We start from the raw sequence: 16,132 nt of genomic DNA, 5'->3' as shown, positions 1-16,132 counted from the left end.
CTCTTGTGAGGTGATAGCAGTAAAGTTAAAAGGAGGAAATCATGAATCACAAACTTTGTTCATAGTCCATGGTTTTTCCTGGGTGTTAGCCTTAGGATGATAATTAATGGGCACCTCATCAATCAGCTAGGTAGATCAACACTTATGTGCTTGTTCACCCTGAAGGAGGATCTAGCCTACTGCCTCTGTAGTACTCTGCCACTTTGGGTTAATATCAATCTAACTACTATGCCTGCTTCTTTATTTATTCTGGTGGAATAAGAAGGGGATGCCATTCTGGAGGAATGATAAAATATGGCTATAGGATGGAAAGAATTCAGGTATAGAAAAGAATAATAAAGCTACTCATTGTCAGCCTTATGGTTGATAGGTAAGAAAGGGATATTTAAAGAGCCTGGAAACTTGTGTGAACATGATAATGAGCATGTGAAAATACACATATGTCCTATTATCTTGGAACACTGGATCCTTAAAAATATAATCTTAAAAGAAAAATAAGAGGAGCATGGCATAATGATTTTAGCACTATTTTCAACTCAGATCTTGGCCACTACAGCTGAAAATCCAAGAGGGTGGTGGCCCAGTTATCAGAGGCCTTCTTGTAGTGGAAATATTAAAGTGAGGAAGTAATTATTATGCTATCACTGTAGGCCCAGAACTCTTTTATACACAGTAGGGATCTGGGGAATAAAATGATAAGAAAGGTAAGATTCTTGCTCACAATTAGCTTCCACTGTAATGGAAAGGGGTATGTGTGCCTTATATACATAGATAAAGTAGAGAATGATGCACAAAATCATTGATTCTTAGAACCTTAAGGACCAACCTTACAAAACGTCTACTTCAACCTACATTCTGATGCTTAAATACTCCTGTCACAACAGTCAAGAGGCTACCGGTATCTGTTTGAATACCCATGGTAACAGGGATCTCATTAATTCTGGAGGTCATCACTTGGTATTCTGACAGCTGACTTTTACAAGGTAGTTGCTTATATAGGCCCAAAATCTGCTTACCTGGAGTAGCCACCAAGTTCTCCTTGAGACCACCCATCACAAGTATACTTTCTCCTTCCACATAGTATTGAAAATAGTAGCTATGCCTCATGGAATCTTCTTTTTTAAAAAACAATGTTTTTGTTGATTTTAGAGATAGAGGAAGGGAGAGGGAGAGAGGAACACCATTCAGTTGCCTCCTGTAAACACCTCAACCAGGGATTGAACCCAAAACCTGGGTATATGCCCTGACTGGGAATTGAACCGGTGACCTCTTCGTGCATGGGCTGAACGCTCAACCAACTGAGCCACACCGGCTAGGGCAGAATCTTCTCTTCTTATTTTTCAAAAAAAATACCTTATTCCTTCAACAATTCTATTATAAGACAGTGAATAATCAAGCACATAATTTTGTGACACAAACAGTCATTAATATAGAAGTTTAGAGAAAGAAGAGTTGAATTGGACTAGGTTGTCAAGAAAAAAGTAGTACTTGAGTTTATCTATTTACTTCTTTATTTTCTGTCTCTCTCACTAGAATGTAAGCTTCATAAAGGTAAATACTTGGTCTTATTTACCATTGTGTTTCCAGGACCTAACAGTGTGCTTGGTATTGGGAGCTCAATAAGAATAAAATAATTTGGAGAAAATAACTGGAGAAAAGTTTCTTTGGGCTATCTTACCGGAAGATGAACCATAAATTTAAAACCACTGTGTGAAAAGATACTTACTGGGATAGGCTTGCTGCATACAGTGAGTAACTGATATAATAGCCAAAGCCAAAGTCCCCTGGGAAATTAACACTGATTTATAAAGTCTGTAAATTAATGACTATAAAGTTTGTCAAAAGATCTTATTGGCTGAGAATCTCTAAAGGATAATAACCAAATAATTTATTATAGTTTTGGTATTCATTTTAATTTTGTGTAGATTCTTACTTATTTGGAAATTATGAAAGGAGAAGAGCATAAAATAGGGAGATCAGAGTTGTTGTTTTAGCCACTCTAGATCCTCCATTTCTTTCTAAAGGCAGTTTTTTGTTGTTTAGCCAAAAACCACCAGGAATGCACTTGTAATTGAGTAAGTTGGATTTAATTCCAGTTGTGATGAAGGAAATCACAAACCATGGGGAAACATGAGGTGCCTCAGTAAGAGAGCATTAGAAAGCACATATTATGGAATTTGGGCTTTTATTAGGTGATTTGGGTGAGGATCCAATGAGACAGGGATTCTCTCTAGATTGGGTGCTGTTAGGAAATGGGGATAATTCTATCATTGGCTATCTCAATAAATCTTTTATTTTTTTGTTAATCCTCATCTGAGGATATTTTTCCATTGAATTTTAGAGAGAGTGGAAGAGAGAGGGAAAGACAGAGAGAAACATCAATGTGAGAGAAACACATTGATTGGTTGCCTACTGCATGCTCCTGGACCAGGGCCCGGGTCAGGGAGGAGCCTGCAACTGAGGTACGTGCCCTTGACCGGAATCGAACCTGGGACCCTTTGGTCCACAGGCTGACACTCTATCCATTGAACCAAATCAGCTAGGGCTCAACACATCTTTTCTATAAAGAGTGCAGAGTATAGTAAAGCTAAGGCTGCAATTGGTAAAGAAGTAACAGACACTCAGCTTAGTCAGGAGAGAAAGATATTTGGTATTTTGTAGTTTGGGAAATATTCACGTTTTTGTTCATTCTTAGATGCAAATTATGACGTGTCCTTGTTTTTTTTTCTCTTTATTGTGGTTACAAAGTGACCTTGTCTGATGTTAGTATTCTGTGAGATTGTTTATGATCAACAGATCAGCAACATGGCCTAGTTGTAAGCATCAGGCTAGCTTCTAACAACACTAAAGCTTGAATGTCAGATTTGTTTCCAGATATCATGGCTGCTTCCCCCACACCCCCACCTCCGCCTTTCTTAGCAGCAAAATATTATGAAAGGAGGAGGTGGCTCCTACAAGAAAAATATTTTCTCTTTTCTAAATTAATCATAGGGAATATAGTCAATAATATTATAATAACTATGTATGATATAAGGTGGGTACTAGACTTATCAGGGGTATCACTATTAAATTATATAAATATCTAATCACTATGCTGTAGAAACTAATATAATATTGAATGTCAATGAAAAAAAATCATTCACCAGGCACTGACCCTATACTCAACTAAGGGAGAGTCTTGCCCATAGAATTTTGCCAATGCATGATCTTGATCTTCTTGATTACTTTTTGCTCTTCACATGATCAATACATACCCACAGGTGCCACCACAATATTTTGCCACAGTCTATCTGTGGTCTTAAAAATGATTTTGATGTGCATTCACAGAACTGCTCAGTGTGGCCACTTTGTTCCCATTTACTGTCCCAATTTTTGCTCTTTTTCTCAATCATTTTTGAATGAAAAAGACACAAATACTTTTCACTCTGCACACTGGGCTTCATCCAACTGAGTACAAAGTAATTGCTGTATTTACCTACACAGCCTCTGCTGCTGCAGTTATAAAGACTATTAGTGTTCAATGGGAATTCATTCTGTGTAATATATTTGGTCACATTCTACCTTTCAGTTCATGAAGGAACGTCCTTCTTTTTGTTGTGGATAATTAATATCATATGATCACCTGCAAAACATTTTAAACTGGCCAGTAAAGAGGCAAAAAATAACAATTTTTACCTATGGTAGGTCTTCTGGGTAAGACTTGCTTGGTCTTTTACAATGCTGCTGTTTGGACAATGATTAATTAACAGAATAGAAAACATATCCAATGAAACAACCTCCTCCTCTTTCCCCAATGTTCCATGGATTTAGGAGCACAGGGCAATTTCATTGTGTACCCATTGTTAGGGTTGCCAAAGGAGGGACACACGAGGCCAAAATGGTAAGGAATTATAAATTTAGTAGGTCACCTGTCTCATCAAGAATGAGGTTTCCATAGCTAGATAGAATCTGTCTGTGTTAACCATAAGGAATCTTCTAATTCTCATGCACAAAGACAGAGATGTTTACATAAATAAAGGCCTCACAAATATAATTGAGCCTTAGGAAGGTTTGTAGCAGTGAAGAGAAGATGAATGAGGTGACAGAATTACTGTAAGTTGCAGACTGGGTTTAAGAAAGAATAGTTTATTTGCATGTAAGTGGACAGATTGATTCCATGCAGCTCTGGAATAGCAAACTAATGTTTCTCAGCTTTTGCCTCTCACCACACCATTGAAATGAGCCACAGAAAATGTTATTGACTGAATTGCTTAGCCAGTTTTGATTTACCTTGTCATACAATCAATTATCTTAATGTATTCCAAACTCATCTTGGAGACCACAGATAGACTGTGACAGAATATTGTAGCAGCACCTGTGGGTATCTATTGACCTGGGAAGACCAAAAATTAATCAACAATCAAAACAGGTTCAGAAAAAATGGTAAAATAGTACATGTCATTGATTTCTTCCCACTTGTCCTTTGAGTACTATTTTCAGGTCTCCTGACTCTCTTCCCTATTGCTAATTGCCCTCAGTTGCCCCTAGGATACCTCATGATCAATCACTCCCATACACATACACATTGTAGTTATACTCATGACTGAGATCTGTCCCCAAACCTTCCTTTCCCATTTACAAAGGGATGTCTTATTTATTTATTTTTATTTTAAAATTTATTTTCTTTGTATTGAATTTATTGGGGGTAATATTGGTTCACAAAACAATATAGGCTTCAAGTGACTTTTTCCTTTACCAGGTTAGGGAAGTTTTCAGCAATTATTTTTTTCTAACAGGTTCTCTATTCATTGTTCACTCCCTTTACTTTATAGCACCACTATGATGTAGATGGTGTGATACTTAATGTTGTATCAAAGGTCTCTTACATTTTCCTCATCTTAAAAAATTCTCTCTTTTTTGATGCTCTCTTTGGTTGCTTACTGTTATCTTGTCCTCAAAATCACTGATTTGATCCTCTGCTTCATCTTACCTGCCATTGATTCCTTTTATTGTATTCTTCATTTAAGATATAATATTCTTCATTTCTGACTGGTTCTTTTTAATGGGTTCTACATTATTTTTAATGCTTACTAGCTCTCTGCTTAAGTTCTCACTGAGATCATCCATTCTTCCCCTAAGGTCCTTGAGCATCTTTATATCCATTGTTTTAAACTCTACATCTGGTATTTTGGTTTCTTTCATTTCATTTAATCTTTTTTCGAGAGGATGTCTCTTTTTTTTTTCCATTTTGGGCATATTTGTTCATCTCCCCATTTTGTCTCTGTGTATTAGGTATATCTGCTATGACTCCCAAACTTCTTATGATGGCTTTTTGATGTAGGTTTCTTGTTGGGTTCAATGGTACAATCTTCCAGATCAACTGAGCTCGGTGCTCCAAGAATATTTCTTGTGGATTATGTGCCCCCTCCTGTTGTAGTTGAGTCTTGAATGCTTTGGCCCTTTTGTGAGTGGAGTTAACCCTTCAGGTTGGTTGACTATAAGGATAAACCTTATCACTGTGTATGAATCACTGTATAGGGGTTTCCCCCACAAGGCAGAATTGTTCCCGGAAGGGTCTGGTGCCTGCCAGACTCCCCATTTGCGTGTGCTACTATTGTGCCTAGTTGCATGAAGCTGATGTATTTGTCTGGAGCCTACCACTGATTTTGTTGGTTCTGGGTCCATTTAGATGGGGTTCAGGTAGAGGTCAATGTCAAATGTTGTGTGTAAACAACCTTTGTCTACCTCTCTGCAGTTACCACACTATTTACTGTTTGTGGTTGCATCTACCAGGCCTGGTTGTACATGGATGGGGCCAATCTATGTATAAACATTGGTTTCCTACAGCTTAGAATTTGGGACAGATCTATAAAAGGTTCGAGGATCCCTGAGGTCCACCTCCATCTATAAGCTATTCTGCCTCTCCCTGAGATTGCCTGGTCTTCCTCCAGAGCCTTCTAAAGAAATACTGTAGAGTGGGCCCAATCTGGTCAGGACCCACAGACTCTTCCACAGGTTATAAACTCAGTAGTGCAGGGTGACCAGGGTCAGGAGGATGAGGCTCATGGGTCCCCTTCTTGGGAACTATGTGGTCAGGTTCTCAATAAGAGGAAAATGGCCCCTATTCCAGAGCTAAACCACTCAGTCTCTTCCAGAGTCTTCAACTCTACTCCCCAGGAGGAACATGCTGCAGGTTCAGTTTGGGTGCAGCCATCCATCCCCTCTGCAGGAGCAAGTTCAGCAGGATGGCACCACTGGGGCTTGATAAGACAGATCACAATTGTCCCCAACTGAGGGTGGTGCTAGCTGAGCCCCAAGGAGGGGGCCAAATACAATAGCCTCTGAGGGAGACACAGGTAAAAAATCCCAGCTGTAAGAAGCCCTTCCTTCCCCCTGTGGAACTGAGCTCAGCAGTGTGGGGTTACTAGGACATGGGAAGACAGATCCAGTTTCCCTTTGGGGGTGGTGTCCACCAGCACTCCTTCCCCTTTCTGAGATAGCTTGCACTGAGCTAGCAGAAGAGATAGGAGTGACATCCCCTCACAATGTAGCCACAGAACTCAGTAAATGCCCATTTGATCCTGAACAAAAGCCTCCCAGGGAGATGGTGCTCTGAAATTACCAGCTCTGTGGGGCACCTTAATCCCCCTGAATGAATGAACTCAGCAGGGCAGGGAGACAGAATTGTGGGGCATACCAAGTGATTCAACAGGTGGAGGGTGGGGGTGGCACCAGCTGTGTGCTCAAGGTGAGGAAGAATGGTATAAAGGGACATTTTTAAAAATCATCTGAAAAACTTTACACAAACTAATTTATGTCAATGCAGATATGGAGTTACTGTTTGCCTTCTATGGACATATTAGTTTTGTTTCATTTGAAAACCCTGTCTACTACAGAATTAACTGTTTTCCCAAAATTTATAAGACTATGTATAATTAAAAAATGCAAGTAAAACTGATAGATCCTCCCTTCCCCCAACCGGTGGGCGGAGTATGACGTAACCTGCACCTGTGGCCTGGACATACCTAAGTACCTAACCAGGCACCTTGTATGGACTATACATTGAACCACCAATCAGCACCTGCCAAATACCGTAAGCCCTTGTCCCTAAGTACCTGAGTGACTAACTATGTGCCTTATATGGAACATACATTAAGCCACCAATCAGCACGTGCTGAGTACACTAAGCCCCCATTCCTTCACATTCCTCCCCTCAAAAGGCGTGTTTACCTCTGCATGTGTTGCTGTTCTCCCCTTGCGAGACAGTCTGGCAGGTCCTTCTCCTATAATAAAGCCTGTAGTCCTGGTTTTCGGCCTCTGTCTGATCTTTCATTTGGTGCCGAAACCCAGGAGATGTGCACGGGAGCATGGACGATCCTCAAACCTAGCTCCGAGCTTCTGACTCCTGCTCTGGCTCTGCTCGGTGGTATGGTTCTGAGTTGATTGGCCCACTCTGGATACCTCTCGAATCCTGCCATACCAGAACATGTGGGGATCTCGTCACTTCCTTCTCACCGGTAGGCTTCAGGGACTTTCCCAAACTTCCCTCCCTCCCCCCCACATCGTTCCCTTGACCTGGAAGGGCCTCAGAGTTTCCCGTCTACTCAGCTACATGTTCTACATTCTACGAAAGCCCAGGTACCTGGCTGGGAAACTCTGCTCTACTCCATGGAAAAGGTCTCGGGGTGATGACCTTGGAAACTTTTCTCGTCTCTCTCTCTCTACAGGTTGGCTGAGGGAAAAGGAGGACACTCCTTTTTCCTTCCCCAACTTCCTGGTGGCCCTTCCCTCTGGTCATGGGGACCTCTCAGTCCAAACCCCCTTGAAAAACACCCTTAGGGTGTCTCCTCGCCAATCTCTCGACCCTTGGTCTTTCTGGCTAAATCAAACCAAAGAAGCTCATTTTTTTCTGTAACACTACCTGGCCACAATATAAACTCGATAATGGCTCTCTGTGGCCCAAAAATGGCACTTTCGATTCCAATATCCTTCAAGACCTAGATAATTTTTGCCACCAGACAGGGAGGCCTCTGAGATCCCTATGAACAGGCTTTCTTCCCTGCCCTGGCCCCCATTCTCACCCCTCGCTTTGCTCCTCATGTTCCACCCATCAGATCCTCATCAAAAAGTCCTCTTCACTCCCTCAAACTAGTCCTCATCCCCTTTCTATCTTCTGACTCTTTCGACCCAGCTGATCATTCATCTCCACCTCACCCACCCCTGCCACCCCCCTTACAACCCTGCTGTAGAAACCTGCACCCCAAGCTCTAACCTCTGAGGATTCTAACCACCCACTTTCCCCTGTGCGCTCTCTGCCAAATCTCTTACCCCGTGACCGCCAGCAACTGAATTCACAGGTGGCTGGCCATTCCCTTCTTGCTTTCTGATCTTTCTCAAATTGAAAAATGCCTCAGCTCTTTCTCTTCAGACCCTCTTAACCAGAAGCCACCTTCTCCCCAGTCCATGAGAGCCCAAATCCTGAGAACATGAGCTCCAAAACAGCTCTTCCTATCTAACACTCATTCTCAGGCCACCCAAAGACTGACTTCCTCAACAGTCTCTTCTATTCCTGCGTCCATTTTACTCCTGAGGGAGGCAGCAGGAATTGAGGGCATAGTCTGAGTCCATGTCCCATTCTCTATGTTCAGCCTCACACATTGAGAGGTATCTCAGGTTTCTTTTTCCACTAACCTGACCACCTTTACTTCCCCGACATATGCTGCAAACTTCAAAAAATAGATACAGGCCCACAAACCCCTCAAAAAGACCTCGTTAACCTGACCTTTAAGGTCTTTAATAATAGAGACCAGGAGACCCAAATCCAAAATCAAAGGCGAGATCAGGCCAAGGCTGAGGCCCAGAAGGAGGCCTTCCTCTCCTAGCCACCGCTCTCATGAACCCCAAACGAAGTGCTGGTCCTCCAACTGTGGGTAAGTTAGGGGCTAAGCCTCCTCTGGGCCCATGCTTCAAATGCAGCAAGAAAAGACACTGAGCCAAGTCCTGCTCAAACCCGAGACCCCTGCCTGGGCCCTGCCACAGGTGTGGAAGGGAAGGCCACTGGAAATCAGACTGTAGTCTGGCCCCTCCAGTTCAGGCCTCAGCCAGTCCAGCATGGCTGCCCTCTGGATCTGGTTTGGAGTTCCCAGACCTCCTGGGACTGGCCACCGAAGAAGCTGCCCAGGCCCTGACAGGGCCCCACAGACTTACATCACCAGGACAGAGCCTCGGGTAACAACTGTGGTGGCAGGTAAGCCGATCTCCTTCTTAATTGACACTGGGGCCACTTATTCTGCCCTCTCCAAATTCGCTGGGACCCTTGTCCACTCCTCAGTGTCTATTATGGGGGTTGACAGATTAATCTCACAGCCATTAGCCACCTCACCTCTACACTGCATCTTACTAAATCCCCTCATTCACTCTTTTCTCATTCTACCTCAGTGCCCGGCCAGGGCTACCATGCATCCCCTCATAAAACCCAGTTGTCCCAAAACACAGTCACCTACCTCAGTTTCACTCTCTCACCCCACAAGGCCGAGCCATTCCTTGGACTGTAAACGCCTTATCCCCTTATCTCCTCTAAGGCTGTCCCCTCCTCTGAACAAGAAATTTTCTCCTTTCTCAGGCTCACTGGGTATTCTCACCTCCAGGTTCACAACTTTAGTCTTCTTGCAAAGCTCAGTGAAGGGACCCCCTCACTGAGCCTTTAGATCCCAAGGTCAACATTCTCACCCCTTTAATGCTCTGAAAACTGCTCTGACCTCAGAGCCCTCTCACCCCGCCCCCTCCCCCACTCCACCCTTCCCAAAGAACTACTTCCTTGACTGCACAGGCTTACTTAACAGTCCAGCTATTATCAGAAACTGAGATCATTATCTCTAGGAAAAATGCGGCAGTTTTAAAATCCAAGCCACAGGGGTCCTCAAACTTTTTAAACAGGGGGCCAGTTCACTGTCCCTCAGACCGTTGGAGGGCCGGACTATACTTTAAAAAAAAAACTATGAACAAATTCCTATGTGCACTGCGGGCTCAGGACGAGTAGGCTGCTAAGCAGGACAGGCAGCGGCACCCGGCAGGCCGGATAAATGTCCTCGGCGGGCCACATGTGGCCCACGGGCCGTAGTTTGAGGACCCCTGGCTAGAGGCCTGGGAACAGGCTGTGGGGCCTACTCCTGCCTCCCCCTGCCTTTTCTCCAGCCTCATCTTCCACTGCTCCTTTCCTCCCCTTTCTCTTTTCCCTTGGATAACAGCCCATTCTAACATTCCCTCCCACTTTCACTGCAATACAATCTCAATCACTCATCTGTCACCCCTTATTGGTACTGCCATGGTGACTACCCTCTCAGCTTGGAGTGCAGAACTAGAAAAGGAATTTCATACCCTTTAGTATTTTTCTTCCTCTGTGGGGAAAACACATACATCTGTCTCCCCATCAGCTGGATAGGAAACTGTACTCTCGTCTATCTCTCACCCACAACATCATTCCCCGCTTTGGCTTTCTGATGTCTCTTCAATCTGATAAAGGCCCTGCTTTCGTCTCTCAGATAACTCAGCTGGTCTCTCAAACGCTAAACATCAAATGGAACCTCCACACCCCCTACCACCCTCAGTCTTCGGGTAAAGTAGAAAAGGCCAATCATCTCTTAAAAACACATCTAACCAAGCTATCCTTAGAGCTCCATATGCCTTGGACTGAACTACTCCCCCTGGCACTAATGAGACTGAGGGCCATGTCATGACAACCACTACTTCTAAGCCCCTTTGAGATCATGTATGGGCGGCCTTTCATCCTCCAAACCCTGGAGTACAATTCCTCTTCCCCAGGATACTATTTCCCTGCTTTTGCCTATATGCGGACACTCTTACAACAACACGCTGATAATCTTCTCCCCCGTCCCTTTACTACAACTTCTACTCATCTCTCAGTCCTCCCTGGGGACTTGGTCTATGTCAAGAAAAAAGGAAAGGCATCCTTAACACCCACATGGGAGGGGCCTTTCCCAGTCAGACTGTCTACCCCTATTGCAGAAAAGGTACAAGGAATACACTATGGTATCACCTCACACATTAAGCCATACAAACCTCTACACAAAACACTCTCTTTAATACGGAAAACACTACTTGTTTAACAAATACCTCTCAAACCACTACCTCAACTACTCCTACACCTTACTATTGTGCACAATCTATGAATTTACCCCTTCCCTTAGCCTGCCCTCCACCGGGTATTTTCCTCCTCTGTGGGACTACAGCCTACACCTGTGTCCCCCAGGACCTGTCACACTTGCTCTGTCTTTATGTCTTCCTAACCTCCAATCTTTCTATCAGAACAGAGGGAGAACTCAAATACTCTCTTGGTCTTCTCCAACCTCGCCACAAAAGGGCAGCCCTTGTTGCCCTCTTAGTGGGTATGGGAGTCCTCACTGCAGTAGGGACAAGAGTAGGAGGCGTTTCCTCCTCTGTTCATTTCTACCACAAATTGTCTGATATCTCCATCATTAGCAATTCCCTTGAATCCCTTCAAAGGCAGGTAGACTCCTTAGCAGCAGTAGCCCTACAGAACCAGCGCACTTTAGATCTCTTGACAGCAGAAAAAGGAGGTACCTGTATCTTTCTTGAAGAAGAATGCTGCTACTTTGTAAATGAATCAGGAATTGTCAAAGATCACATTAAATCCCTCTGGGACAGGATTGACCAAAGACGACGTAACCAGATAGAAGGGGGTATGCCATCTTTGGCTCACTTACTCCATGGCTCCTCCCACTAATAGGCCCACTAGTATTTATTCTTTTAATTTTGCTCTTGGGCCCTGTCTCATGCGCTGTTTCACTAGTTCTTTTGCAGAACAAAATGCAGGCATTCACCAACCAGAAGGTGGGAGAGATCTATCTGGCCTAGAATTCAAAACCTAGACACACCTTTTTCACCAGAATCCTTGAGACCCCGGGTAGATGCCCCTGACAATGTCCCTTCTCAGCAGGAAGTAGCTACGGAAGACAGACTTTCGCCCCCTGACCTTGCCCAGACTCTCAATTTTTTTAACTATTACCAAAAGCCTGGAATGATAGATCCTCCCTTCCCTCAACTGGTGGGTGGAGTATGACATAACCTGCACCTGCAGCCTGGACATACCTGAGTACCTAACCAGGCATCTTATATAGACTATACATTGAACCACCAATCAGCACCTGCCAAATACCGTAAGCCCTTGTCCCTAAGTACCCGAGTGACTAACTATGTACCTTATATGGAACATACATTAAGCCACCAATCAGCATGTGAAGAGTACAATAAGCCCCCATTCCTTCACATTCCTCCCCTCAAAAGGCGTGTTCACCTCTGCACGTGTTGTTGCTTTCCACTTGAGAGACAGCCCAGCAGGTCCTTCTCCTCTAATAAAGCCTATAGTCCTGGTTTTTAGCCTCTGTCTGATCTTTCAAAAACTGTTTTTCAGGTTTTCCTACTTAGAATAGTCATTTCAACTTGATTCTATTGACTACTCAATTTAGGCAAAAATTTTATTTTTTCTTATCTTATTTATTCTTATTTAATTTACTTATTAGGATACTTAATATTTACAAAGTTTAACACAGATGCCATAGCATTTGGCATCATGCTAAGCATTTTACATAAACTGATTAATTTCCAGGGTTCGAATATTGTTTTTAATTTTTATAGATTTTATTGGGGTGACATTAGATTAATATGATTATATAGGTTTCAGGTGTACAATTATATAATACATCATCTGTATATTCTATTGTATGTTCGCCACCCAAAATCAAGTCTCCTTTTGTCACCATATATACCTCCTTGACACTCTTCTACCTCCCCTCACCCCCCACTTTCCATCTGGTAATCATCATACTGTTGTCTGTGTATGAAGTTTTTTATTTTTATTTATTTTTATTTTTTAAAATTTCTTTATTGATTAAGGTGTTACATATGTGTGCTTATTCCCCCATTAACCACCCCTATTCGCCCCACTCATGCGCTCACCCCCCTGTTATCTGTGTCCATTGGTTAGGCTTATATGCATGCATACAAGTCCTTTGGTTGATCTCTCCCCCTTACCCCCACCCTCCTCTACCTTCCCTCTGAGATTTGATGGTCTGATCAATGTTTCTCTGCCTCTGGATCTATTTTTGTTCATCAGTTTATGTTGTTCATTATATTCCATAAATGAGTGAGATCATGTGATATTTATCTTTCTCTGACTGGCTTATTTCACTTATCATAATGCTCTCTAGTTCCATCCATGCTGTTACAAATGGTAAGAACTCCTTTTTTACAGCATAGTAGTATTCCATTGTGTAGATGTACTACAGTTTTTTAATCCAGTCATCTGCTGATGGGCACTTAGGCTGTTTCCAAATCTTAGCTATAGTAAATTATGCTGCTATGAACATAAGGGTGCATATGTCCTTTCTAATGGGTATTTCTAGTTTCTTGGGATATATTCCTAAAAGTAGGATCACTGGGTCAAATGGGAGTGCCATTTTTAGTTTTTTGAGGAAACTCCATACTGTTCTCCACAGTGGCTGCACCAGTCTGCATTCCTACCAGCAGTGCACAAGGGTTCCTTTTTCTCTGCATCCTCACCAGCACTTGTCCTTTGTTGATTTGTTGATGATAGCCATTCTGACAGGTGTTAGATGGTACCTCATTGTCATTTCGATTTGCTTCTCTCAGATGATTAGTGACTTTGAGCATGTTTTCATATGTCTCTTGGCCTTCCTTATGTCTTCTTTTGAAAAGTATCTATTTAAGTCCATTGCCCATTTTTTGATTGGGTTGTTTATTTTCCTTTTGTTAAGTTGTCTGAGTTCCCTGTAAATGTTGGAGATTAAACCCTTATCAGTGATAACATTGGCAAATATGTTCTCCCATGCAGTGGGCTTTCTTGTTGTTTTGTTGATGGTTTCTTTTGCTGTGAAGAAGCTTTTTATTTTGATGTAGTCCAATTTGTTTATTTTCTCTTTAATTTCCATTGCCCTAGGAGCAGTATAAGTGAAGAAATTGCTTCGGCATATGTCTGAGATTTTGCTGCCTTTGTATTCCTCTTGTATTTTTATGGTTTTCTGTATTATGTTTAAGTCTATGTCCATTTTGAGTTTATTTTTGTGTATGGTGTAATTTGGTGGTCTAGTTTAATTTTTTTTGCATGTATCTGTCCAATTTTCCCAACACCATTTATTGAAGAGACTGTCTTGACTCCATTGTATGTTCATGGCTCCTTTGTTGAATATTAATTGAGCAAAGTGGCTTGGGTTGATTTCAGGGTTCTCTATTCTATTCCATTGATCTATATGTTCTTGTGCCAGTACCAGGCTGTTTTGAGAACAGTGGATTTGTAATACAGCTTGATATCTGGTATTGATATACCACCTACTTTGTTCCTCTTTCTCAGGATTGCTGCAGCTATTCGGGGTCTTTTTTTATTATTATTATTATTCCAGATGAATTTTTGGAACGTTTGTTCTAGGTCTGCGAAATATGTCATTGGTATTTTAATAGGGAGTGCATTGAATCTATTGATTGCTTTGGGTAGTATGGACATTTTGATGATGTTGATTCTACCAATCCATGAACATGGTATCTTCTTCCATCCTTTTATGTCTTCCTCTATTACTTTTTTTAGTGTCCTGTAGTTTTCCGTGTATAGGTCTTTTACCTCCTTAGTTAAGTTTGTTCCTAGGTATCTTATTTTTTTTGGTGCAATGGTAAATGGGATTTCTTTTTTAGTCTCTCTTTCTGTAATTTCACTATTGGGGTATAGAAATGCCATCGATTTCATGGCATTAATTTTGTATCCTGCTACATTGCCAAATTCATTTATTAAGTCTAATAATTTTTTGATGGAGAGTTTACAGTTTTCTATGTACAGTATCATGTCATCTGCGAATAAGGACAGTTTTACTTCTTCTTTTCCAATTTGGATGCCTTTTATTTCTTCTTCTTGTCTGATCGCAATGGCTAGTACTTCCAGTACTATGTCGAACCAGAGTGGTGAGAGTGGGCATCCCTGTCTTGTTCCTGTTCTTAGGGGAAATGATTTTAGTTTTTGCCCATTGAGTATGATGTTGGCTGTGGGTTTGTTATATACGGCTTTTATGATGTTGAGGTATGATCCTTCTATTCCCACCTTGCTGAGAGTTTTTATCAAGAAAGGTGCTGGATTTTGTCAAGTGCTTTTTCTGCATCAATTGATATGACTATGTGATTTTTATCTCTCAATTTGTTTATGTGATGTATCACATTTATTTATTTGCGGATATTGTACCATCCTTGCATGCCCGGGATAAATCCTACTTGATCATGGTGTATGTGTATGATCTTTCTGAGGTATTGCTGGATCCAATTTGCTAGAATTTTGTTGAGGATTTTGGCATCTACATTCATGAGGGATATTGGCCTGTAATTCTCTTTCATTGTGTTGTCTTTATCTAGTTTTGCTATTAGGGTGATGCTGGCTTCATAGAATGAGCTTGGAAGTGTTCCTTCCTCTTGAATTTTTTGGAATAGTCTTTCGAGGGTAGGTTTAATTCTTCCTTGAATGTTTGGTAAAACTCCCCTATGAAGCTATCTGGCCCTGGGCTTTTGTTTGCTGGAAGCTTTTAGATGACTGCTTCAATTTCTTCCATAGTTATTGGCCTATTGAGATGTTTAGATTCTTCCTGATTGATTATGTAAGGTTGTGTTTTTCTAGGAATATGTCCATTTCCTCCAGGCTGTCTAGTTTGTTGGAATAGAGTGATTCATAGTATTTTTAAACAATCCTTTGTATTTCTGTGGGGTCTGTTGTTATTTCGCCTCTTTCATTTCTTATTTTGTTTATTTCGGTCTTCTCTCTTTGCTTCATGGTGAGCCTGGCTAGAGGTTCATCAATCTTGTTTATCCTTTCAAAGAACCAGCTCTTGGTTTCATTAATCTTTTGTATTTATTTTTGTTGTTGTTTTTTTACCTCTATGTCATTTATTTCTACTCTGATCTTTATTATCTCCTTCCTTCTGCTCACTCTGGTCTTTTCTTGTTGTTATCTTTCTAATTCTTTAAGTTGTAGATTTAGATGATTTAGTACCATATTTTCTTGTTTTTTGAGGTAGGCCTGTAGAAATATAATCTTCCTTTTCAGGATTGCTTTCATTGTGTCCCA

This window comes from Plecotus auritus (assembly GCF_963455305.1).
Source record: "Plecotus auritus genome assembly, chromosome: X".
Taxonomy (NCBI): Eukaryota; Metazoa; Chordata; class Mammalia; order Chiroptera; family Vespertilionidae; genus Plecotus; species Plecotus auritus.
This window is presented reverse-complemented; position numbering follows the sequence as displayed.